The sequence below is a fragment of the Mesoplodon mirus genome, assembly GCF_964341445.2.
Source record: "Mesoplodon mirus genome assembly, contig: HAP1_SCAFFOLD_1415, whole genome shotgun sequence".
Lineage (NCBI taxonomy): Eukaryota > Metazoa > Chordata > Mammalia > Artiodactyla > Ziphiidae > Mesoplodon > Mesoplodon mirus.
This window is the reverse complement of record NW_028294714.1, coordinates 54,316-80,920: the sequence shown is the minus strand read 5'-3', so window position 1 is coordinate 80,920 and position 26,605 is coordinate 54,316. Positions and strand designations below refer to the sequence as shown.

The following is a 26,605-nucleotide window of genomic DNA, read 5'->3' as shown; positions in this document are numbered from 1 at the left end:
AAAACCTCTGCAGCTTATTCATGTCAAACAAGCTTTTATTTTCAATGTGAACAATACTGTCAAATTTATATGTAAAACGTAAGAATAAAGTCAGATAGCAGTTAATATCATTTTGGGATGTTGAACTTTGAAACAAAATCTGTGTTGTGGGCTAATGAAAACTAGAATCTCCGTGAAGAACAAATTCTTCTTTTCTTTCACTGTCCACTTCTTTTTATGTCTTCCAACTGTAGGATGGGATAAGAGTCAATTAACAATTGTACACCAATAACATGCACCAGGGACTTTCTAAATATGAGTCAATACTATGTACACCTCCTGGCTCTCCAAGGAGAAAACAAAATGTTTTCTTCTTGCAACCCAGACCCTTGGTTGTCAGGGTGCACATCATTTCATCACACCAACCACATCTCTCTCTTGCCAACCACTATATATGTTAGTTTTTTTTCTTGAAAGGCCACTCTGTGATTTAAATGTCTTTCCACCTTAAGAGCCTATGCTCCTTACCAAATCATAAATCCCTTATAATCCCCGACCTTCAGTTTCCGTATCTGTATAATGAGAAGGAGGCTGTTATCAAACATCCACAGGTGTGAAAATTAAGAAAGGGAGAAAGAAAGAGTGTGATACTGAGAGAGAGAGAGAGATGAGAGAGAGAAAGGAAAAGATGAATGGGTAGCGGAAAGAGAAACTAGGATTGAATTACCAACTCAGTGAGAGCCAATAATAATACTGTGGCTAATTTCCTTTCCTTTTGAATAAAACATCTAAATTGAACCAATATTTGTGAATTACTCATGAAATGCAGTCTTATTTGAAATCCTTAACTTTTTACTACTTTGTAAGGAGTCACCGTCTCAAAGGCATTGCTATTCCAAGAGACTTCATTTCTGTGGCCAGGTGATGAAGGTACAGCTAGTGCACAGCTTAGTCGCTTTAGCTGCTTCTCCTGGTGACCAGTCTCTAACACTATAGGTCTCTATATTTTAGACCTCTAAAAAAATATAGGTCTCTATTTCCAGGTCTGATAAATTTCCCATCTGCAGTAGACTTAAAGCTCCAGGACAATGGACTTGTGGCTGTAAATGAAATACATTTCAGAACACACTTCTTTCCATACCATCTAGAATACAAGTACATTATTAACATTAAACTGCTCTTCCAAAACTAAATTTCAACAATTTTTTCTTATTTACTTTACAAACAACATTAAAAACATGATAGATAGCTAGTGGGAAGCAGCTGCGTAGCACAGGGAGATCAGCTCGGAGCTCTGTGACCACCTAGACGGGTGGGATGGGGAGGGTGGGAGGGAGACGCAAGTGGGAAGAGAAATGGTGATATTGGTATACTATAGGTCATTCATTTTGTTATAAAGCAGAAACTAACACACCCCTGTAAAGCAATTATACTCCCATAAAGATGTTAAAAACATAAACAAAACATAGATTAAGGATGTAAACAAAACAAAACATAAAGCTGTCAGTAACAGGTATATGTCAGGACCGGTTGCACTATACCATAATACCTTGTATTCTCCAGAGCTGCCCTCTGCTGAGACCATATCCAGCTTCGGTCCTTCTTCTGTTTTTTCATTTCCATCCTCTTTCTCTTCCTCAGCATTTTCGTAATGATATTCACTGTCTTCTTTAGTGTCGAATGATACGGACTTTGGCATCCCAAGGTGGTGGGAAACATTTCCCAATTTAAAATCAGCAGCAGAATCTAGTTCTCTGCTCTCAGAAGGATCTGGAGAAGAGAAATATGTCAGAAAATAAATAAATAAATAAGAAGACTAGCTGGTCATGTTCCCACTGGTTGATACAGCACTTCCTTGGCCCTCACACTTCTGCTGCTTGACAGTTTTCACAACATTTTCCCCCTCTTTCCAGGAGATCTCACACACACTGTGCTGCTGATTATTTCTGGCCCTTTGGAGAAGGGATCGAAATCATTTGATCCTGAGAGCAATTTTGTATGTTTCTGCCAGAACGTCACTGGAAAATGTTCACCCCATTTCAAGACAAATTCTACCGCGAACCTCATTGATTCCTCAACCACTGAAAAGTGCCCCTGTGCCATTTCATCATTTTCTCAGGTCATCCTACTAAGAATCTTAACATTTCTAGAAGCCCGTCAACCAAAAGTGAGGTATGCCATTCGTTTGCCCTTCAGTTCGTAGAAGGCAGCATACTTTTTCTCAAGATCCTAAAGTTCTTTAGAGAATTGGGCTTCTACGTGTGCATATCGTGCCTGAAGGTTTCTGAGAGCTTTGACCCGCTGCTTAACCGCCAGAGGCCAGCGCTGAGTGCACCCTGCCTTTGAGGCCGATGCCCAGTCAGGGGCTGCAAGGGACAGGGGACTGGGCCGCCCCTCACCAGCCTCGGCCCCGTCGTCGGGTCCACACGCCCCAGCCTCCCAGGACTCGGAGGCATCAGCCAGGACCTCGCACGCCCAGAACTCGGCCCCCACTACCGCCGCCGCAGGTTCCTCTGCCTTCTGGGATGCCGCCCCCTCTGCAGGTTCCCGCAGCTCCCAGGGCGGGGGGCCCTCTGCCTGGTACTCGCCCCCCCAGATCTCACCTGTCTCTCCCAGGGCTTCCTGACCCTGAGCAGGCGCGGCATCCTCTGCAGGGTCTGAGGGCCGTCGCGAGCAGCGACTGACCATCACGAATTCGCCGTGGGGCCCGGCCACGAAACGGACGTGGTAGTGGTCCTGGGGCACAAGGCAATGGGCCACATCCCGGCACAGGGACTGAAACTGCGCCGCGGGCGCCCCATGGCCCGCGACCACTCCCGCGCCTCCCTGCCCATGCTCGTCCTCCTCTTCTGTCTCTTCCTCCTCCCCGACCTCTTCCTCAGTTTCCTGCCCCTCTTCTGACTGGTACTCAGCCTCCTCCTGGTCCTCGATGTCTAATTCAAGCTCTTCCTCCTCCTCCTCCTCCTCCACCAGCTCTGCATCCCAGTCTTCTTCCACTGCGGCCTGGGCGGCCTCCTGCCCACCATCCTCCCCGTGAAGGGCTCTGGAGAGCCCCAGGGACGCCAGAAGGGCCGCGTCCCCCTCGACTCCATCCATCCCTCCCGAAGGGGAGGCACGGACCCCGAGGGGACTGGGGTTGCCACCCGCCCCACCTCCATCTCCATCCTGGCCACCTGGGATCAGCCCACACTCCTCGGTGGCAGACATGGCAGGAGGGACACGCCAGACACGGATCGGGCTGCAGTGACCACCGCGGGGAAGATGGCGGCCACCGGGCTGGGTGTCGCTGAGGGACGGGACACTGTTGGCAGCGGGGTCTCCGGGACGGGGTGGGGGCTGCAGAGAAGCCGCCTGCCCAGGGCACCAGAGTCAGAGAAAATGCCTCTGGGAGCCCCGCTACGAGAAGGGCAGACAGCCTGCCCGCTGAGCGCCCCGGCGAGACTGGGCCGAGGCCGCTGCGCACAGGGCGGGAAAGAGCTTGATTGGCTGGTGACGGGACACGAAACTTAGAAGGGCCAACGAGGGGCCACTTCCTCCAGCGCCGACTCTAAGCTCATTTGCCAGCAGCCAAGGATTGACAGCACCACCGTCCAATGAGTGATCAAGGTCTTCAGTTTCCCTGGAGGCCTTAAAGGCCCAGCTCACCCTCAGCCTCTGTGAGTGCACAGGAATCCCTTCCTTTTCATTCCACCACTGCAAGAGCAAAACTACAATGCGCCTAAAGGGCGGCGCCCTGGGGTATGGGAACCTGCATGTGTTCCCCAATTGCCACCCTGGGGCAGCTCACACTGATACAGACACACTTAGTTCAAAAACGAGAGAGAGAGAGAAGGTGTGTAGATCAAATCTCAGCAACGCTTAAAACCTCCCACAGGAGACAGCAAGAGAATTTGGAGGTTTTAATGCTGTTAAGGCTCCTTAGAAAAGGACATACAGAGTCGATATGGATGCAGTGAGAATGGAGAGTGGAAGAAGCAGTAAGACAGGAGCTGGAGAGTGTTTCATCAGGACTCCCCAATTCCGTTGCAGCCTCCAAGAAATGAAGACAGAGAGAGAGAGGGAAGAGAGACAGAGTGAGAGAGAGAGAGAGAGAAAGAGAGAGAGAGATTTCTTTTAAAGACTGGGCTGAGCACCTGCTCTGCACTGGATTGTGCACACCCCTTGCCTCCCAAATTCATACGAGAAGCCCAGCCCCAGCCCCACCCCACCCCCAGGAGATGGTATTTGGAGACTGGGTCTTTGGTAGGTCATTCAGTTTTGGTAAGGTCAGGAGGCTGGGGTCCACACCTTGGGATTATTGCCCTTACAGGAAGAGACCATAGATGGTACTCTCCTCCCACCACCCCAATGTGAAACCACAGGAAGAAGGCGGCTATCTTCAAGCCAAAACGAGGGCCCTCACCAAGAACTCCACCATGCTGGCACCCTGACTTTGGGCTTCCTAGCCTCCAGAACTGTGAGAGAATAAATTTCGGTTGTTTTAAGCCACCTGCTTTGTGGTAATTTGTTACGGTCAACCTAGGAAACTAACACCTCCCTCCGGGAGGTCTTTGTGTCTCAGGCCCCTGAGAATTCTAGTACCTTCCTCAGTCCAGATCTTACCATCCTGTTCAGTTTACCTGCAATAGTACCAAGTCAGTGAATTAAGGCTGGTTCTACTGTAGGTGTAGTTATACGTTTCCCCCACTGCTCTAAAGCAGTGGTTCTCAAACTTTAGTGTGCTTCAGTAGCACTTGGAGGACTTGTAAAAACCTGATGGCTAGCAGCCTACCTTCAGAATATCCAATCCAGTAGGTCTGGGGCAGGGTCTGAGAATTTGCATTTCAAACAAGTTCCCAGCTGATGCTGATGCTGATGCTGATGCTGCTGCTCCATGGCAGGCCAATAGCACCATCTGGTCCCCAGTCAAGCTAGGTCATCCATCAGTTTCTTTCAATAACATATACTAGAGGCTGGGCCACCATCTCTATCATCACACAAGTTGTTTATAATCTAATATTTTAATTTATTTGAGGCTGCTATAAAAGGATGTCAAACAGGCTTACCAAATTCTTGAAAGAAATCCCTTTCAATGACAGTAAGGTGGGCCAAAATAAATACAGCAAAGATAAATTGGAGTCAGTGTTATTTATGTTAAAAAAAAAACCCTCTGCAGCTTATTCATGTCAAACAAGCTTTTATTTTCAATGTGAACAATACTGTCAAATTTATATGTAAAAGGTAAGAATAAAGTCAGATAGCAGTTAATATCATTTTGGGATGTTGAACATTGAAACAAAATCTGTGTTGTGGGCTAATGAAAACTAGAATCTCCGTGAAGGACACATTCTTCTTTTCTTTCGCTTTCCACTTCTTTTTATGTCTTCCAACTGTAGGATGGGATAAGAGTCAATTAACAATTGTACACCAATAACATGCACCAGGGACTTTCTAAATATGAGTCAATACTATGTACATCTCCTGGCTCTCCAAGGAGAAAACAAAATGTTTTCTTCTTGTAACCCAGACCCTTGGTTGTCAGGGTGCACATCATTTCATCACACCAACCACATCTCTCTCTTGCCAACCACTATATATGTTAGTTTTTTTTTCTTGAAAGGCCACTCTGTGATTTAAATGTCTTTCCACCTTAAGAGCCTATGCTCCTTACCAAATCATAAATCCCTTATAATCCCCGACCTTCAGTTTCCGTATCTGTATAATGAGAAGGAGGCTGTTATCAAACATCCACAGGTGTGAAAATTAAGAAAGGGAGAAAGAAAGAGTGTGATACTGAGAGAGAGAGAGAGATGAGAGAGAGAAAGGAAAAGATGAATGGGTAGCGGGAAGAGAAACTAGGATTGAATTACCAACTCAGTGAGAGCCAATAATAATACTGTGGCTAATTTTCTTTCCTTTTGAATAAAACATCTAAATTGAACTAATATTTGTGAATTACTCATGAAATGCAGTCTTATTTGAAATCCTTAACTTTTTACTACTTTGTAAGGAGTCACCGTCTCAAAGGCATTGCTATTCCAAGAGACTTCATTTCTGTGGCCAGGTGATGAAGGTATAGCTAGTGCACAGCTTAGTCGCTTTAGCTGCTTCTCCTGGTGACCAGTCTCTAAAAATATAGGTCTCTATATTTTAGACCTCTAAAAAAATATAGGTCTCTATTTCCAGGTCTGATAAATTTCCCATCTGCAGTAGACTTAAAGCTCCAGGACAATGGACTTGTGGCTGTAAATGAAATACATTTCAGAACACACTTCTTTCCATACCATCTAGAATACAAGTACATTATTAACATTAAACTGTTCTTCCAAAACTAAATTTCAACAATTTTTTCTTATTTACTTTACAAACAACATTAAAAACATGATAGATAGCTAGTGGGAAGCAGCTGCGTAGCAAAGGGAAATCAGCTCGGAGCTCTGTGACCACCTAGACGGGTGGGATGGGGAGGGTGGGAGGGAGACGCAAGTGGGAAGAGAAATGGGGATATTGGTATACTATAGGTGATTCACTTTGTTATAAAGCAGAAACTAACACACCCCTGTAAAGCAATTATACTCCCATAAAGATGTTAAAAAGATAAACATAAAATAGATTAAGGATGTAAACAAAACAAAACATAAAGCTGTCAGTAACAGGTATATGTCAGGACCGGTTGCACTATACCATAATACCTTGTATTCTCCAGAGCTGCCCTCTGCTGAGACCATATCCAGCTTCGGTCCTTCTTCTGCTTTTTCATTTCCATCCTCTTTCTCTTCCTCAGCATTTTCATAATGATAGTCACTCTCTTCTTTAGTGTCGAATGATACGGACTTTGGCATCCCAAGGTGGTGGGAAACATTTCCCGATTTAAAATCAGCAGCAGAATCTAGTTCTCTGCTCTCAGGAGGATCTGGAGAAGAGAAATATGTCAGAAAATAAATAAATAAATAAGAAGACTAGCTGGCCATGTTCCTACTGGTTGATACAGCACTTCCTTGGCCCTCACACTTCTGCTGCTTGACAGTTTTCACAACATCTTCCCCCTCTTTCCAGGAGATCGCACACACACTGTGCTGCTGATTATTTCTGGCCCTTTGGAGAAGGGATCGAAATCATTTGATCCTGAGAGCAATTTTGTATGTTTCTGCCAGAACGTCACTGGAAAATGTTCACCCCATTTCAAGACAAATTCTACCGTGAGCCTCATTGATTCCTCAACCACTGAAAAGTGCCCCTGTGCCATTTCATCATCTTCTCAGGTCATCCTACTAAGAATCTTAACATTTCTAGAAGCCCGTCAACCAAAAGTGAGGTATGCCATTCGTTTGCCCTTCAGTTCATAGAAGGCAGCATACTTTTTCTCAAGATCCTAAAGTTCTTTAGAGAATTGGGCTTCTACTTGTGCATATCGTGCCTGAAGGTTTTTGAGAGCTTTGACCCGCTGCTTAACCGCCAGAGGCCAGCGCTGAGTGCACCCTGCCTTTGAGGCCGATGCCCAGTCAGGGGCTGCAAGGGACAGGGGACTGGGCCGCCCCTCACCAGCCTCGGCCCCGTCGTCGGGTCCACACGTCCCAGCCTCCCAGGACACGGAGGCATCAGCCAGGATCTCGCACGCCCAGATCTCGGCCTCCACTACCACCGCCGCAGGTTCCTCTGCCTTCTGGGATGCCGCCCCCTCTGCAGGTTCCCGCAGCTCCCAGGGCGGGGGCCCCTCTGCCTGGTACTCGCCCTCCCAGACCTCACCTGTCTCTCCCAGGGCTTCCTGACCCTGAGGAGGCGCGGCATCCTCTGCAGGGTCCGAGGGCCGTCGTGAGCAGCGGCTGACCATCACGAATTCGCCGTGGGGCCTGGCCACGACACGGACGCGGTAGTGGCCGTGGGGCACAAGGCAATGGGCCACATCCCGGCGCAGGGACTGAAACTGCGCCGCGGGCGCCCCATGGCCCGCGACCACTCCCGCGCCTCCCTGCCCATGCTCGTCCTCCTCTTCTGTCTCTTCCTCCTCCTCGACCTCTTCCTCAGTTTCCTCCCCCTCTTCTGACTGGTACTCAGCCTCCTCCTGGTCCTCGATGTCTAATTCAAGCTCTTCCTCCTCCTCCTCCTCCTCCTCCTCCACCAGCTCTGCATCCCAGTCTTCTTCCACTGCGGCCTGGGCGGCCTCCTGCCCACCATCCTCCCCGTGAAGGGCTCTGGAGAGCCCCAGGGAAGCCAGAAGGGCCGCGTCCCCCTCGACTCCATCCATCCCTCCCGAAGGGGAGGCACGGACCCCGAGGGGACTGGGGTCGCCACCCGACCCGCCTCCAGCTCCGTCCTGGCCACCTGGGATCGGCCCACGCTCCTCGGTGGCAGACATGGCAGGAGGGACACGCCAAACACGGATCGGGCTGCAGTGATGACCGCGGGGAAGATGGCGGCCACCGGGCTGGGTGTCGCTGAGGGAGGGGACGCTGTTGGCAGCGGGGCCTCCGGGACGGGGTGGGGGCTGCAGAGAAGCCGGCTGCCCAGGGCACCAGAGTCGGAGAAAATGCCTCGGGGAGCCCCGCTACGGGAAGAGCAGACAGCCTGCCCGCCGAGCGCCCCGGCGAGACTGGGCCGAGGCCGCTGCGCACAGGGCGGGAAAGAGCTTCATTGGCTGGTGACGGGACACGAAACTTAGAAGGGCCAACGAGGGGCCACTTCCTCCAGCGCCGACTCTAAGCTCATTTGCCAGCAGCCAAGGATTGACAGCACCACCGTCCAATGAGTGATCAAGGTCTTCAGTTTCCCTGGAGGCCTTAAACGCCCAGCTCACCCTCAGCCTCTGTGAGTGCACAGGAATCCCTTCCTTTTCATTCCACCACTGCAAGAGCAAAACTACAATGCGCCTAAAGGGCGGCGCCCTGGGGTATGGGAACCTGCATGTGTTCCCCAATTGCCACCCTGGGGCAGCTCACACTGATACAGACACACTTAGTTCAAAAACGAGAGAGAGAGAGAAGGTGTGTAGATCAAATCTCAGCAACGCTTAAAACCTCCCACAGGAGACAGCAAGAGAATTTGGAGGTTTTAATGCTGTTAAGGCTCCTTAGAAAAGGACATACAGAGTCGATATGGATGCAGTGAGAATGGAGAGTGGAAGAAGCAGTAAGACAGGAGCTGGAGAGTGTTTCATCAGGGCTCCCCAATTCCGTTGCAGCCTCCAAGAAATGAAGACAGAGAGAGAGAGGGAAGAGAGACAGAGTGAGAGAGAGACAGAGAGAGAGAGAGAGAGATTTCTTTTAAAGACTGGGCTGAGCACCTGCTCTGCACTGGATTGTGCACACCCCTTGCCTCCCAAATTCATACGAGAAGCCCAGCCCCAGCCCCACCCCACCCCCAGGAGATGGTATTTGGAGACTGGGTCTTTGGTAGGTCATTCAGTTTTGGTAAGGTCAGGAGGCTGGGGTCCACACATTGGGATTATTGCCCTTACAGGAAGAGACCATAGATGGTACTCTCCTCCCACCACCCCAATGTGAAGCCACAGGAAGAAGGCGGCTATCTTCAAGCCAAAACGAGGGCCCTCACCAAGAACTCCACCATGCTGGCACCCTGACTTTGGGCTTCCTAGCCTCCAGAACTGTGAGAGAATAAATTTCGGTTGTTTTAAGCCACCTGCTTTGTGGTAATTTGTTACGGTCAACCTAGGAAACTAACACCTCCCTCCGGGAGGTCTTTGTGTCTCAGGCCCCTGAGAATTCTAGTACCTTCCTCAGTCCAGATCTTACCATCCTGTTCAGTTTACCTGCAATAGTACCAAGTCAGTGAATTAAGGCTGGTTCTACTGTAGGTGTAGTTAAACGTTTCCCCCACTGCTCTAAAGCAGTGGTTCTCAAACTTTAGTGTGCTTCAGTAGCACTTGGAGGACTTGTAAAAACCTGATGGCTAGCAGCCTACCTTCAGAATATCCAATCCAGTAGGTCTGGGGCAGGGTCTGAGAATTTGCATTTCAAACAAGTTCCCAGCTGATGCTGATGCTGATGCTGATGCTGCTGCTCCATGGCAGGCCAATAGCACCATCTGGTCCCCAGGCAAGCTAGGTCATCCATCAGTTTCTTTCAATAACATATACTAGAGGCTGGGCCACCATCTCTATCATCACACAAGTTGTTTATAATCTAATATTTTAATTTATTTGAGGCTGCTATAAAAGGATGTCAAGCAGGCTTACCAAATACTTGAAAGAAATCCCTTTCAATGACAGTAAGGTGGGCCGAAATAAATAGAACAAAGATATATTGGAGTCAGTGTTATTTATGTTAAAAAAAAAACCTCTGCAGCTTATTCATGTCAAACAAGCTTTTATTTTCAATGTGAACAATACTGTCAAATTTATATGTAAAACGTAAGAATAAAGTCAGATAGCAGTTAATATCATTTTGGGATGTTGAACTTTGAAACAAAATCTGTGTTGTGGGCTAATGAAAACTAGAATCTCCGTGAAGAACAAATTCTTCTTTTCTTTCACTGTCCACTTCTTTTTATGTCTTCCAACTGTAGGATGGGATAAGAGTCAATTAACAATTGTACACCAATAACATGCACCAGGGACTTTCTAAATATGAGTCAATACTATGTACACCTCCTGGCTCTCCAAGGAGAAAACAAAATGTTTTCTTCTTGCAACCCAGACCCTTGGTTGTCAGGGTGCACATCATTTCATCACACCAACCACATCTCTCTCTTGCCAACCACTATATATGTTAGTTTTTTTTCTTGAAAGGCCACTCTGTGATTTAAATGTCTTTCCACCTTAAGAGCCTATGCTCCTTACCAAATCATAAATCCCTTATAATCCCCGACCTTCAGTTTCCGTATCTGTATAATGAGAAGGAGGCTGTTATCAAACATCCACAGGTGTGAAAATTAAGAAAGGGAGAAAGAAAGAGTGTGATACTGAGAGAGAGAGAGAGATGAGAGAGAGAAAGGAAAAGATGAATGGGTAGCGGAAAGAGAAACTAGGATTGAATTACCAACTCAGTGAGAGCCAATAATAATACTGTGGCTAATTTCCTTTCCTTTTGAATAAAACATCTAAATTGAACCAATATTTGTGAATTACTCATGAAATGCAGTCTTATTTGAAATCCTTAACTTTTTACTACTTTGTAAGGAGTCACCGTCTCAAAGGCATTGCTATTCCAAGAGACTTCATTTCTGTGGCCAGGTGATGAAGGTACAGCTAGTGCACAGCTTAGTCGCTTTAGCTGCTTCTCCTGGTGACCAGTCTCTAACACTATAGGTCTCTATATTTTAGACCTCTAAAAAAATATAGGTCTCTATTTCCAGGTCTGATAAATTTCCCATCTGCAGTAGACTTAAAGCTCCAGGACAATGGACTTGTGGCTGTAAATGAAATACATTTCAGAACACACTTCTTTCCATACCATCTAGAATACAAGTACATTATTAACATTAAACTGCTCTTCCAAAACTAAATTTCAACAATTTTTTCTTATTTACTTTACAAACAACATTAAAAACATGATAGATAGCTAGTGGGAAGCAGCTGCGTAGCACAGGGAGATCAGCTCGGAGCTCTGTGACCACCTAGACGGGTGGGATGGGGAGGGTGGGAGGGAGACGCAAGTGGGAAGAGAAATGGTGATATTGGTATACTATAGGTCATTCATTTTGTTATAAAGCAGAAACTAACACACCCCTGTAAAGCAATTATACTCCCATAAAGATGTTAAAAACATAAACAAAACATAGATTAAGGATGTAAACAAAACAAAACATAAAGCTGTCAGTAACAGGTATATGTCAGGACCGGTTGCACTATACCATAATACCTTGTATTCTCCAGAGCTGCCCTCTGCTGAGACCATATCCAGCTTCGGTCCTTCTTCTGCTTTTTCATTTCCATCCTCTTTCTCTTCCTCAGCATTTTCATAATGATAGTCACTCTCTTCTTTAGTGTCGAATGATACGGACTTTGGCATCCCAAGGTGGTGGGAAACATTTCCCGATTTAAAATCAGCAGCAGAATCTAGTTCTCTGCTCTCAGGAGGATCTGGAGAAGAGAAATATGTCAGAAAATAAATAAATAAATAAGAAGACTAGCTGGCCATGTTCCTACTGGTTGATACAGCACTTCCTTGGCCCTCACACTTCTGCTGCTTGACAGTTTTCACAACATCTTCCCCCTCTTTCCAGGAGATCGCACACACACTGTGCTGCTGATTATTTCTGGCCCTTTGGAGAAGGGATCGAAATCATTTGATCCTGAGAGCAATTTTGTATGTTTCTGCCAGAACGTCACTGGAAAATGTTCACCCCATTTCAAGACAAATTCTACCGTGAGCCTCATTGATTCCTCAACCACTGAAAAGTGCCCCTGTGCCATTTCATCATCTTCTCAGGTCATCCTACTAAGAATCTTAACATTTCTAGAAGCCCGTCAACCAAAAGTGAGGTATGCCATTCGTTTGCCCTTCAGTTCATAGAAGGCAGCATACTTTTTCTCAAGATCCTAAAGTTCTTTAGAGAATTGGGCTTCTACTTGTGCATATCGTGCCTGAAGGTTTTTGAGAGCTTTGACCCGCTGCTTAACCGCCAGAGGCCAGCGCTGAGTGCACCCTGCCTTTGAGGCCGATGCCCAGTCAGGGGCTGCAAGGGACAGGGGACTGGGCCGCCCCTCACCAGCCTCGGCCCCGTCGTCGGGTCCACACGTCCCAGCCTCCCAGGACACGGAGGCATCAGCCAGGATCTCGCACGCCCAGATCTCGGCCTCCACTACCACCGCCGCAGGTTCCTCTGCCTTCTGGGATGCCGCCCCCTCTGCAGGTTCCCGCAGCTCCCAGGGCGGGGGCCCCTCTGCCTGGTACTCGCCCTCCCAGACCTCACCTGTCTCTCCCAGGGCTTCCTGACCCTGAGGAGGCGCGGCATCCTCTGCAGGGTCCGAGGGCCGTCGTGAGCAGCGGCTGACCATCACGAATTCGCCGTGGGGCCTGGCCACGACACGGACGCGGTAGTGGCCGTGGGGCACAAGGCAATGGGCCACATCCCGGCGCAGGGACTGAAACTGCGCCGCGGGCGCCCCATGGCCCGCGACCACTCCCGCGCCTCCCTGCCCATGCTCGTCCTCCTCTTCTGTCTCTTCCTCCTCCTCGACCTCTTCCTCAGTTTCCTCCCCCTCTTCTGACTGGTACTCAGCCTCCTCCTGGTCCTCGATGTCTAATTCAAGCTCTTCCTCCTCCTCCTCCTCCTCCTCCTCCACCAGCTCTGCATCCCAGTCTTCTTCCACTGCGGCCTGGGCGGCCTCCTGCCCACCATCCTCCCCGTGAAGGGCTCTGGAGAGCCCCAGGGAAGCCAGAAGGGCCGCGTCCCCCTCGACTCCATCCATCCCTCCCGAAGGGGAGGCACGGACCCCGAGGGGACTGGGGTCGCCACCCGACCCGCCTCCAGCTCCGTCCTGGCCACCTGGGATCGGCCCACGCTCCTCGGTGGCAGACATGGCAGGAGGGACACGCCAAACACGGATCGGGCTGCAGTGATGACCGCGGGGAAGATGGCGGCCACCGGGCTGGGTGTCGCTGAGGGAGGGGACGCTGTTGGCAGCGGGGCCTCCGGGACGGGGTGGGGGCTGCAGAGAAGCCGGCTGCCCAGGGCACCAGAGTCGGAGAAAATGCCTCGGGGAGCCCCGCTACGGGAAGAGCAGACAGCCTGCCCGCCGAGCGCCCCGGCGAGACTGGGCCGAGGCCGCTGCGCACAGGGCGGGAAAGAGCTTCATTGGCTGGTGACGGGACACGAAACTTAGAAGGGCCAACGAGGGGCCACTTCCTCCAGCGCCGACTCTAAGCTCATTTGCCAGCAGCCAAGGATTGACAGCACCACCGTCCAATGAGTGATCAAGGTCTTCAGTTTCCCTGGAGGCCTTAAACGCCCAGCTCACCCTCAGCCTCTGTGAGTGCACAGGAATCCCTTCCTTTTCATTCCACCACTGCAAGAGCAAAACTACAATGCGCCTAAAGGGCGGCGCCCTGGGGTATGGGAACCTGCATGTGTTCCCCAATTGCCACCCTGGGGCAGCTCACACTGATACAGACACACTTAGTTCAAAAACGAGAGAGAGAGAGAAGGTGTGTAGATCAAATCTCAGCAACGCTTAAAACCTCCCACAGGAGACAGCAAGAGAATTTGGAGGTTTTAATGCTGTTAAGGCTCCTTAGAAAAGGACATACAGAGTCGATATGGATGCAGTGAGAATGGAGAGTGGAAGAAGCAGTAAGACAGGAGCTGGAGAGTGTTTCATCAGGGCTCCCCAATTCCGTTGCAGCCTCCAAGAAATGAAGACAGAGAGAGAGAGGGAAGAGAGACAGAGTGAGAGAGAGACAGAGAGAGAGAGAGAGAGATTTCTTTTAAAGACTGGGCTGAGCACCTGCTCTGCACTGGATTGTGCACACCCCTTGCCTCCCAAATTCATACGAGAAGCCCAGCCCCAGCCCCACCCCACCCCCAGGAGATGGTATTTGGAGACTGGGTCTTTGGTAGGTCATTCAGTTTTGGTAAGGTCAGGAGGCTGGGGTCCACACATTGGGATTATTGCCCTTACAGGAAGAGACCATAGATGGTACTCTCCTCCCACCACCCCAATGTGAAGCCACAGGAAGAAGGCGGCTATCTTCAAGCCAAAACGAGGGCCCTCACCAAGAACTCCACCATGCTGGCACCCTGACTTTGGGCTTCCTAGCCTCCAGAACTGTGAGAGAATAAATTTCGGTTGTTTTAAGCCACCTGCTTTGTGGTAATTTGTTACGGTCAACCTAGGAAACTAACACCTCCCTCCGGGAGGTCTTTGTGTCTCAGGCCCCTGAGAATTCTAGTACCTTCCTCAGTCCAGATCTTACCATCCTGTTCAGTTTACCTGCAATAGTACCAAGTCAGTGAATTAAGGCTGGTTCTACTGTAGGTGTAGTTAAACGTTTCCCCCACTGCTCTAAAGCAGTGGTTCTCAAACTTTAGTGTGCTTCAGTAGCACTTGGAGGACTTGTAAAAACCTGATGGCTAGCAGCCTACCTTCAGAATATCCAATCCAGTAGGTCTGGGGCAGGGTCTGAGAATTTGCATTTCAAACAAGTTCCCAGCTGATGCTGATGCTGATGCTGATGCTGCTGCTCCATGGCAGGCCAATAGCACCATCTGGTCCCCAGGCAAGCTAGGTCATCCATCAGTTTCTTTCAATAACATATACTAGAGGCTGGGCCACCATCTCTATCATCACACAAGTTGTTTATAATCTAATATTTTAATTTATTTGAGGCTGCTATAAAAGGATGTCAAGCAGGCTTACCAAATACTTGAAAGAAATCCCTTTCAATGACAGTAAGGTGGGCCAAAATAAATAGAACAAAGATATATTGGAGTCAGTGTTATTTATGTTAAAAAAAAAACCTCTGCAGCTTATTCATGTCAAACAAGCTTTTATTTTCAATGTGAACAATACTGTCAAATTTATATGTAAAACGTAAGAATAAAGTCAGATAGCAGTTAATATCATTTTGGGATGTTGAACTTTGAAACAAAATCTGTGTTGTGGGCTAATGAAAACTAGAATCTCCGTGAAGAACAAATTCTTCTTTTCTTTCACTGTCCACTTCTTTTTATGTCTTCCAACTGTAGGATGGGATAAGAGTCAATTAACAATTGTACACCAATAACATGCACCAGGGACTTTCTAAATATGAGTCAATACTATGTACACCTCCTGGCTCTCCAAGGAGAAAACAAAATGTTTTCTTCTTGCAACCCAGACCCTTGGTTGTCAGGGTGCACATCATTTCATCACACCAACCACATCTCTCTCTTGCCAACCACTATATATGTTAGTTTTTTTTCTTGAAAGGCCACTCTGTGATTTAAATGTCTTTCCACCTTAAGAGCCTATGCTCCTTACCAAATCATAAATCCCTTATAATCCCCGACCTTCAGTTTCCGTATCTGTATAATGAGAAGGAGGCTGTTATCAAACATCCACAGGTGTGAAAATTAAGAAAGGGAGAAAGAAAGAGTGTGATACTGAGAGAGAGAGAGAGATGAGAGAGAGAAAGGAAAAGATGAATGGGTAGCGGAAAGAGAAACTAGGATTGAATTACCAACTCAGTGAGAGCCAATAATAATACTGTGGCTAATTTCCTTTCCTTTTGAATAAAACATCTAAATTGAACCAATATTTGTGAATTACTCATGAAATGCAGTCTTATTTGAAATCCTTAACTTTTTACTACTTTGTAAGGAGTCACCGTCTCAAAGGCATTGCTATTCCAAGAGACTTCATTTCTGTGGCCAGGTGATGAAGGTACAGCTAGTGCACAGCTTAGTCGCTTTAGCTGCTTCTCCTGGTGACCAGTCTCTAACACTATAGGTCTCTATATTTTAGACCTCTAAAAAAATATAGGTCTCTATTTCCAGGTCTGATAAATTTCCCATCTGCAGTAGACTTAAAGCTCCAGGACAATGGACTTGTGGCTGTAAATGAAATACATTTCAGAACACACTTCTTTCCATACCATCTAGAATACAAGTACATTATTAACATTAAACTGCTCTTCCAAAACTAAATTTCAACAATTTTTTCTTATTTACTTTACAAACAACATTAAAAACATGATAGATAGCTAGTGGGAAGCAGCTGCGTAGCACAGGGAGATCAGCTCGGAGCTCTGTGACCACCTAGACGGGTGGGATGGGGAGGGTGGGAGGGAGACGCAAGTGGGAAGAGAAATGGTGATATTGGTATACTATAGGTCATTCACTTTGTTATAAAGCAGAAACTAACACACCCCTGTAAAGCAATTATACTCCCATAAAGATGTTAAAAACATAAACAAAACATAGATTAAGGATGTAAACAAAACAAAACATAAAGCTGTCAGTAACAGGTATATGTCAGGACCGGTTGCACTATACCATAATACCTTGTATTCTCCAGAGCTGCCCTCTGCTGAGACCATATCCAGCTTCGGTCCTTCTTCTGTTTTTTCATTTCCATCCTCTTTCTCTTCCTCAGCATTTTCGTAATGATATTCACTGTCTTCTTTAGTGTCGAATGATACGGACTTTGGCATCCCAAGGTGGTGGGAAACATTTCCCAATTTAAAATCAGCAGCAGAATCTAGTTCTCTGCTCTCAGAAGGATCTGGAGAAGAGAAATATGTCAGAAAATAAATAAATAAATAAGAAGACTAGCTGGTCATGTTCCCACTGGTTGATACAGCACTTCCTTGGCCCTCACACTTCTGCTGCTTGACAGTTTTCACAACATTTTCCCCCTCTTTCCAGGAGATCTCACACACACTGTGCTGCTGATTATTTCTGGCCCTTTGGAGAAGGGATCGAAATCATTTGATCCTGAGAGCAATTTTGTATGTTTCTGCCAGAACGTCACTGGAAAATGTTCACCCCATTTCAAGACAAATTCTACCGCGAACCTCATTGATTCCTCAACCACTGAAAAGTGCCCCTGTGCCATTTCATCATTTTCTCAGGTCATCCTACTAAGAATCTTAACATTTCTAGAAGCCCGTCAACCAAAAGTGAGGTATGCGATTCGTTTGCCCTTCAGTTCGTAGAAGGCAGCATACTTTTTCTCAAGATCCTAAAGTTCTTTAGAGAATTGGGCTTCTACGTGTGCATATCGTGCCTGAAGGTTTCTGAGAGCTTTGACCCGCTGCTTAACCGCCAGAGGCCAGCGCTGAGTGCACCCTGCCTTTGAGGCCGATGCCCAGTCAGGGGCTGCAAGGGACAGGGGACTGGGCCGCCCCTCACCAGCCTCGGCCCCGTCGTCGGGTCCACACGCCCCAGCCTCCCAGGACTCGGAGGCATCAGCCAGGACCTCGCACGCCCAGAACTCGGCCCCCACTACCGCCGCCGCAGGTTCCTCTGCCTTCTGGGATGCCGCCCCCTCTGCAGGTTCCCGCAGCTCCCAGGGCGGGGGGCCCTCTGCCTGGTACTCGCCCCCCCAGATCTCACCTGTCTCTCCCAGGGCTTCCTGACCCTGAGCAGGCGCGGCATCCTCTGCAGGGTCTGAGGGCCGTCGCGAGCAGCGACTGACCATCACGAATTCGCCGTGGGGCCCGGCCACGAAACGGACGTGGTAGTGGTCCTGGGGCACAAGGCAATGGGCCACATCCCGGCACAGGGACTGAAACTGCGCCGCGGGCGCCCCATGGCCCGCGACCACTCCCGCGCCTCCCTGCCCATGCTCGTCCTCCTCTTCTGTCTCTTCCTCCTCCTCGACCTCTTCCTCAGTTTCCTGCCCCTCTTCTGACTGGTACTCAGCCTCCTCCTGGTCCTCGATGTCTAATTCAAGCTCTTCCTCCTCCTCCTCCTCCTCCACCAGCTCTGCATCCCAGTCTTCTTCCACTGCGGCCTGGGCGGCCTCCTGCCCACCATCCTCCCCGTGAAGGGCTCTGGAGAGCCCCAGGGACGCCAGAAGGGCCGCGTCCCCCTCGACTCCATCCATCCCTCCCGAAGGGGAGGCACGGACCCCGAGGGGACTGGGGTTGCCACCCGCCCCACCTCCATCTCCATCCTGGCCACCTGGGATCAGCCCACACTCCTCGGTGGCAGACATGGCAGGAGGGACACGCCAGACACGGATCGGGCTGCAGTGACCACCGCGGGGAAGATGGCGGCCACCGGGCTGGGTGTCGCTGAGGGACGGGACACTGTTGGCAGCGGGGTCTCCGGGACGGGGTGGGGGCTGCAGAGAAGCCGCCTGCCCAGGGCACCAGAGTCAGAGAAAATGCCTCTGGGAGCCCCGCTACGAGAAGGGCAGACAGCCTGCCCGCTGAGCGCCCCGGCGAGACTGGGCCGAGGCCGCTGCGCACAGGGCGGGAAAGAGCTTGATTGGCTGGTGACGGGACACGAAACTTAGAAGGGCCAACGAGGGGCCACTTCCTCCAGCGCCGACTCTAAGCTCATTTGCCAGCAGCCAAGGATTGACAGCACCACCGTCCAATGAGTGATCAAGGTCTTCAGTTTCCCTGGAGGCCTTAAAGGCCCAGCTCACCCTCAGCCTCTGTGAGTGCACAGGAATCCCTTCCTTTTCATTCCACCACTGCAAGAGCAAAACTACAATGCGCCTAAAGGGCGGCGCCCTGGGGTATGGGAACCTGCATGTGTTCCCCAATTGCCACCCTGGGGCAGCTCACACTGATACAGACACACTTAGTTCAAAAACGAGAGAGAGAGAGAAGGTGTGTAGATCAAATCTCAGCAACGCTTAAAACCTCCCACAGGAGACAGCAAGAGAATTTGGAGGTTTTAATGCTGTTAAGGCTCCTTAGAAAAGGACATACAGAGTCGATATGGATGCAGTGAGAATGGAGAGTGGAAGAAGCAGTAAGACAGGAGCTGGAGAGTGTTTCATCAGGACTCCCCAATTCCGTTGCAGCCTCCAAGAAATGAAGACAGAGAGAGAGAGGGAAGAGAGACAGAGTGAGAGAGAGAGAGAGAGAAAGAGAGAGAGAGATTTCTTTTAAAGACTGGGCTGAGCACCTGCTCTGCACTGGATTGTGCACACCCCTTGCCTCCCAAATTCATACGAGAAGCCCAGCCCCAGCCCCACCCCACCCCCAGGAGATGGTATTTGGAGACTGGGTCTTTGGTAGGTCATTCAGTTTTGGTAAGGTCAGGAGGCTGGGGTCCACACCTTGGGATTATTGCCCTTACAGGAAGAGACCATAGATGGTACTCTCCTCCCACCACCCCAATGTGAAACCACAGGAAGAAGGCGGCTATCTTCAAGCCAAAACGAGGGCCCTCACCAAGAACTCCACCATGCTGGCACCCTGACTTTGGGCTTCCTAGCCTCCAGAACTGTGAGAGAATAAATTTCGGTTGTTTTAAGCCACCTGCTTTGTGGTAATTTGTTACGGTCAACCTAGGAAACTAACACCTCCCTCCGGGAGGTCTTTGTGTCTCAGGCCCCTGAGAATTCTAGTACCTTCCTCAGTCCAGATCTTACCATCCTGTTCAGTTTACCTGCAATAGTACCAAGTCAGTGAATTAAGGCTGGTTCTACTGTAGGTGTAGTTATACGTTTCCCCCACTGCTCTAAAGCAGTGGTTCTCAAACTTTAGTGTGCTTCAGTAGCACTTGGAGGACTTGTAAAAACCTGATGGCTAGCAGCCTACCTTCAGAATATCCAATCCAGTAGGTCTGGGGCAGGGTCTGAGAATTTGCATTTCAAACAAGTTCCCAGCTGATGCTGATGCTGATGCTGATGCTGCTGCTCCATGGCAGGCCAATAGCACCATCTGGTCCCCAGTCAAGCTAGGTCATCCATCAGTTTCTTTCAATAACATATACTAGAGGCTGGGCCACCATCTCTATCATCACACAAGTTGTTTATAATCTAATATTTTAATTTATTTGAGGCTGCTATAAAAGGATGTCAAACAGGCTTACCAAATTCTTGAAAGAAATCCCTTTCAATGACAGTAAGGTGGGCCAAAATAAATACAGCAAAGATAAATTGGAGTCAGTGTTATTTATGTTAAAAAAAAAACCCTCTGCAGCTTATTCATGTCAAACAAGCTTTTATTTTCAATGTGAACAATACTGTCAAATTTATATGTAAAAGGTAAGAATAAAGTCAGATAGCAGTTAATATCATTTTGGGATGTTGAACATTGAAACAAAATCTGTGTTGTGGGCTAATGAAAACTAGAATCTCCGTGAAGGACACATTCTTCTTTTCTTTCGCTTTCCACTTCTTTTTATGTCTTCCAACTGTAGGATGGGATAAGAGTCAATTAACAATTGTACACCAATAACATGCACCAGGGACTTTCTAAATATGAGTCAATACTATGTACATCTCCTGGCTCTCCAAGGAGAAAACAAAATGTTTTCTTCTTGTAACCCAGACCCTTGGTTGTCAGGGTGCACATCATTTCATCACACCAACCACATCTCTCTCTTGCCAACCACTATATATGTTAGTTTTTTTTTCTTGAAAGGCCACTCTGTGATTTAAATGTCTTTCCACCTTAAGAGCCTATGCTCCTTACCAAATCATAAATCCCTTATAATCCCCGACCTTCAGTTTCCGTATCTGTATAATGAGAAGGAGGCTGTTATCAAACATCCACAGGTGTGAAAATTAAGAAAGGGAGAAAGAAAGAGTGTGATACTGAGAGAGAGAGAGAGATGAGAGAGAGAAAGGAAAAGATGAATGGGTAGCGGGAAGAGAAACTAGGATTGAATTACCAACTCAGTGAGAGCCAATAATAATACTGTGGCTAATTTTCTTTCCTTTTGAATAAAACATCTAAATTGAACTAATATTTGTGAATTACTCATGAAATGCAGTCTTATTTGAAATCCTTAACTTTTTACTACTTTGTAAGGAGTCACCGTCTCAAAGGCATTGCTATTCCAAGAGACTTCATTTCTGTGGCCAGGTGATGAAGGTATAGCTAGTGCACAGCTTAGTCGCTTTAGCTGCTTCTCCTGGTGACCAGTCTCTAAAAATATAGGTCTCTATATTTTAGACCTCTAAAAAAATATAGGTCTCTATTTCCAGGTCTGATAAATTTCCCATCTGCAGTAGACTTAAAGCTCCAGGACAATGGACTTGTGGCTGTAAATGAAATACATTTCAGAACACACTTCTTTCCATACCATCTAGAATACAAGTACATTATTAACATTAAACTGTTCTTCCAAAACTAAATTTCAACAATTTTTTCTTATTTACTTTACAAACAACATTAAAAACATGATAGATAGCTAGTGGGAAGCAGCTGCGTAGCAAAGGGAAATCAGCTCGGAGCTCTGTGACCACCTAGACGGGTGGGATGGGGAGGGTGGGAGGGAGACGCAAGTGGGAAGAGAAATGGGGATATTGGTATACTATAGGTGATTCACTTTGTTATAAAGCAGAAACTAACACACCCCTGTAAAGCAATTATACTCCCATAAAGATGTTAAAAAGATAAACATAAAATAGATTAAGGATGTAAACAAAACAAAACATAAAGCTGTCAGTAACAGGTATATGTCAGGACCGGTTGCACTATACCATAATACCTTGTATTCTCCAGAGCTGCCCTCTGCTGAGACCATATCCAGCTTCGGTCCTTCTTCTGCTTTTTCATTTCCATCCTCTTTCTCTTCCTCAGCATTTTCATAATGATAGTCACTCTCTTCTTTAGTGTCGAATGATACGGACTTTGGCATCCCAAGGTGGTGGGAAACATTTCCCGATTTAAAATCAGCAGCAGAATCTAGTTCTCTGCTCTCAGGAGGATCTGGAGAAGAGAAATATGTCAGAAAATAAATAAATAAATAAGAAGACTAGCTGGCCATGTTCCTACTGGTTGATACAGCACTTCCTTGGCCCTCACACTTCTGCTGCTTGACAGTTTTCACAACATCTTCCCCCTCTTTCCAGGAGATCGCACACACACTGTGCTGCTGATTATTTCTGGCCCTTTGGAGAAGGGATCGAAATCATTTGATCCTGAGAGCAATTTTGTATGTTTCTGCCAGAACGTCACTGGAAAATGTTCACCCCATTTCAAGACAAATTCTACCGTGAGCCTCATTGATTCCTCAACCACTGAAAAGTGCCCCTGTGCCATTTCATCATCTTCTCAGGTCATCCTACTAAGAATCTTAACATTTCTAGAAGCCCGTCAACCAAAAGTGAGGTATGCCATTCGTTTGCCCTTCAGTTCATAGAAGGCAGCATACTTTTTCTCAAGATCCTAAAGTTCTTTAGAGAATTGGGCTTCTACTTGTGCATATCGTGCCTGAAGGTTTTTGAGAGCTTTGACCCGCTGCTTAACCACCAGAGGCCAGCGCTGAGTGCACCCTGCCTTTGAGGCCGATGCCCAGTCAGGGGCTGCAAGGGACAGGGGACTGGGCCGCCCCTCACCAGCCTCGGCCCCGTCGTCGGGTCCACACGTCCCAGCCTCCCAGGACACGGAGGCATCAGCCAGGATCTCGCACGCCCAGATCTCGGCCTCCACTACCACCGCCGCAGGTTCCTCTGCCTTCTGGGATGCCGCCCCCTCTGCAGGTTCCCGCAGCTCCCAGGGCGGGGGCCCCTCTGCCTGGTACTCGCCCTCCCAGACCTCACCTGTCTCTCCCAGGGCTTCCTGACCCTGAGGAGGCGCGGCATCCTCTGCAGGGTCCGAGGGCCGTCGTGAGCAGCGGCTGACCATCACGAATTCGCCGTGGGGCCTGGCCACGACACGGACGCGGTAGTGGCCGTGGGGCACAAGGCAATGGGCCACATCCCGGCGCAGGGACTGAAACTGCGCCGCGGGCGCCCCATGGCCCGCGACCACTCCCGCGCCTCCCTGCCCATGCTCGTCCTCCTCTTCTGTCTCTTCCTCCTCCTCGACCTCTTCCTCAGTTTCCTCCCCCTCTTCTGACTGGTACTCAGCCTCCTCCTGGTCCTCGATGTCTAATTCAAGCTCTTCCTCCTCCTCCTCCTCCTCCTCCTCCACCAGCTCTGCATCCCAGTCTTCTTCCACTGCGGCCTGGGCGGCCTCCTGCCCACCATCCTCCCCGTGAAGGGCTCTGGAGAGCCCCAGGGAAGCCAGAAGGGCCGCGTCCCCCTCGACTCCATCCATCCCTCCCGAAGGGGAGGCACGGACCCCGAGGGGACTGGGGTCGCCACCCGACCCGCCTCCAGCTCCGTCCTGGCCACCTGGGATCGGCCCACGCTCCTCGGTGGCAGACATGGCAGGAGGGACACGCCAAACACGGATCGGGCTGCAGTGATGACCGCGGGGAAGATGGCGGCCACCGGGCTGGGTGTCGCTGAGGGAGGGGACGCTGTTGGCAGCGGGGCCTCCGGGACGGGGTGGGGGCTGCAGAGAAGCCGGCTGCCCAGGGCACCAGAGTCGGAGAAAATGCCTCGGGGAGCCCCGCTACGGGAAGAGCAGACAGCCTGCCCGCCGAGCGCCCCGGCGAGACTGGGCCGAGGCCGCTGCGCACAGGGCGGGAAAGAGCTTCATTGGCTGGTGACGGGACACGAAACTTAGAAGGGCCAACGAGGGGCCACTTCCTCCAGCGCCGACTCTAAGCTCATTTGCCAGCAGCCAAGGATTGACAGCACCACCGTCCAATGAGTGATCAAGGTCTTCAGTTTCCCTGGAGGCCTTAAACGCCCAGCTCACCCTCAGCCTCTGTGAGTGCACAGGAATCCCTTCCTTTTCATTCCACCACTGCAAGAGCAAAACTACAATGCGCCTAAAGGGCGGCGCCCTGGGGTATGGGAACCTGCATGTGTTCCCCAATTGCCACCCTGGGGCAGCTCACACTGATACAGACACACTTAGTTCAAAAACGAGAGAGAGAGAGAAGGTGTGTAGATCAAATCTCAGCAACGCTTAAAACCTCCCACAGGAGACAGCAAGAGAATTTGGAGGTTTTAATGCTGTTAAGGCTCCTTAGAAAAGGACATACAGAGTCGATATGGATGCAGTGAGAATGGAGAGTGGAAGAAGCAGTAAGACAGGAGCTGGAGAGTGTTTCATCAGGGCTCCCCAATTCCGTTGCAGCCTCCAAGAAATGAAGACAGAGAGAGAGAGGGAAGAGAGACAGAGTGAGAGAGAGACAGAGAGAGAGAGAGAGAGATTTCTTTTAAAGACTGGGCTGAGCACCTGCTCTGCACTGGATTGTGCACACCCCTTGCCTCCCAAATTCATACGAGAAGCCCAGCCCCAGCCCCACCCCACCCCCAGGAGATGGTATTTGGAGACTGGGTCTTTGGTAGGTCATTCAGTTTTGGTAAGGTCAGGAGGCTGGGGTCCACACATTGGGATTATTGCCCTTACAGGAAGAGACCATAGATGGTACTCTCCTCCCACCACCCCAATGTGAAGCCACAGGAAGAAGGCGGCTATCTTCAAGCCAAAACGAGGGCCCTCACCAAGAACTCCACCATGCTGGCACCCTGACTTTGGGCTTCCTAGCCTCCAGAACTGTGAGAGAATAAATTTCGGTTGTTTTAAGCCACCTGCTTTGTGGTAATTTGTTACGGTCAACCTAGGAAACTAACACCTCCCTCCGGGAGGTCTTTGTGTCTCAGGCCCCTGAGAATTCTAGTACCTTCCTCAGTCCAGATCTTACCATCCTGTTCAGTTTACCTGCAATAGTACCAAGTCAGTGAATTAAGGCTGGTTCTACTGTAGGTGTAGTTAAACGTTTCCCCCACTGCTCTAAAGCAGTGGTTCTCAAACTTTAGTGTGCTTCAGTAGCACTTGGAGGACTTGTAAAAACCCGATGGCTAGCAGCCTACCTTCAGAATATCCAATCCAGTAGGTCTGGGGCAGGGTCTGAGAATTTGCATTTCAAACAAGTTCCCAGCTGATGCTGATGCTGATGCTGATGCTGCTGCTCCATGGCAGGCCAATAGCACCATCTGGTCCCCAGGCAAGCTAGGTCATCCATCAGTTTCTTTCAATAACATATACTAGAGGCTGGGCCACCATCTCTATCATCACACAAGTTGTTTATAATCTAATATTTTAATTTATTTGAGGCTGCTATAAAAGGATGTCAAGCAGGCTTACCAAATACTTGAAAGAAATCCCTTTCAATGACAGTAAGGTGGGCCGAAATAAATAGAACAAAGATATATTGGAGTCAGTGTTATTTATGTTAAAAAAAAAACCTCTGCAGCTTACTCATGTCAAACAAGCTTTTATTTTCAATGTGAACAATACTGTCAAATTTATATGTAAAACGTAAGAATAAAGTCAGATAGCAGTTAATATCATTTTGGGATGTTGAACTTTGAAACAAAATCTGTGTTGTGGGCTAATGAAAACTAGAATCTCCGTGAAGAACAAATTCTTCTTTTCTTTCACTGTCCACTTCTTTTTATGTCTTCCAACTGTAGGATGGGATAAGAGTCAATTAACAATTGTACACCAATAACATGCACCAGGGACTTTCTAAATATGAGTCAATACTATGTACACCTCCTGGCTCTCCAAGGAGAAAACAAAATGTTTTCTTCTTGCAACCCAGACCCTTGGTTGTCAGGGTGCACATCATTTCATCACACCAACCACATCTCTCTCTTGCCAACCACTATATATGTTAGTTTTTTTTCTTGAAAGGCCACTCTGTGATTTAAATGTCTTTCCACCTTAAGAGCCTATGCTCCTTACCAAATCATAAATCCCTTATAATCCCCGACCTTCAGTTTCCGTATCTGTATAATGAGAAGGAGGCTGTTATCAAACATCCACAGGTGTGAAAATTAAGAAAGGGAGAAAGAAAGAGTGTGATACTGAGAGAGAGAGAGAGATGAGAGAGGGAAAGGAAAAGATGAATGGGTAGCAGAAAGAGAAACTAGGATTGAATTACCAACTCAGTGAGAGCCAATAATAATACTATGGCTAATTTCCTTTCCTTTTGAATAAAACATCTAAATTGAACTAATATTTGTGAATTACTCATGAAATGCAGTCTTATTTGAAATCCTTAACTTTTTACTACTTTGTAAGGAGTCACCGTCTCAAAGGCATTGCTATTCCAAGAGACTTCATTTCTGTGGCCAGGTGATGAAGGTACAGCTAGTGCACAGCTTAGTCGCTTTAGCTGCTTCTCCTGGTGACCAGTCTCTAACACTATAGGTCTCTATATTTTA

At 48.5% G+C, this 26,605-nt stretch overlaps 3 long non-coding RNA genes across 3 annotated transcripts; all 3 read right to left on the bottom strand.

The window, feature by feature from the left end:
* On the bottom strand, nucleotides 1-7,788 carry LOC309798020. Its single transcript, XR_014292914.1, has 3 exons — nucleotides 7,705-7,788; nucleotides 6,651-6,871; nucleotides 1-227 (listed from the first exon to the last, which is right to left on the bottom strand). It is a non-coding gene; the product is annotated as an uncharacterized lncRNA (long non-coding RNA).
* A 2,459-nt stretch (nucleotides 7,789-10,247) lies between these two features.
* On the bottom strand, nucleotides 10,248-12,912 carry LOC309798022. Its single transcript, XR_014292916.1, has 3 exons — nucleotides 12,829-12,912; nucleotides 11,775-11,995; nucleotides 10,248-10,473 (listed from the first exon to the last, which is right to left on the bottom strand). It is a non-coding gene; the product is annotated as an uncharacterized lncRNA (long non-coding RNA).
* A 2,485-nt stretch (nucleotides 12,913-15,397) lies between these two features.
* Nucleotides 15,398-23,158, bottom strand: LOC309798021. Its single transcript, XR_014292915.1, has 3 exons — nucleotides 23,075-23,158; nucleotides 22,021-22,241; nucleotides 15,398-15,597 (listed from the first exon to the last, which is right to left on the bottom strand). It is a non-coding gene; the product is annotated as an uncharacterized lncRNA (long non-coding RNA).
* Between the last annotated feature and the right edge of the window lie 3,447 nt (nucleotides 23,159-26,605).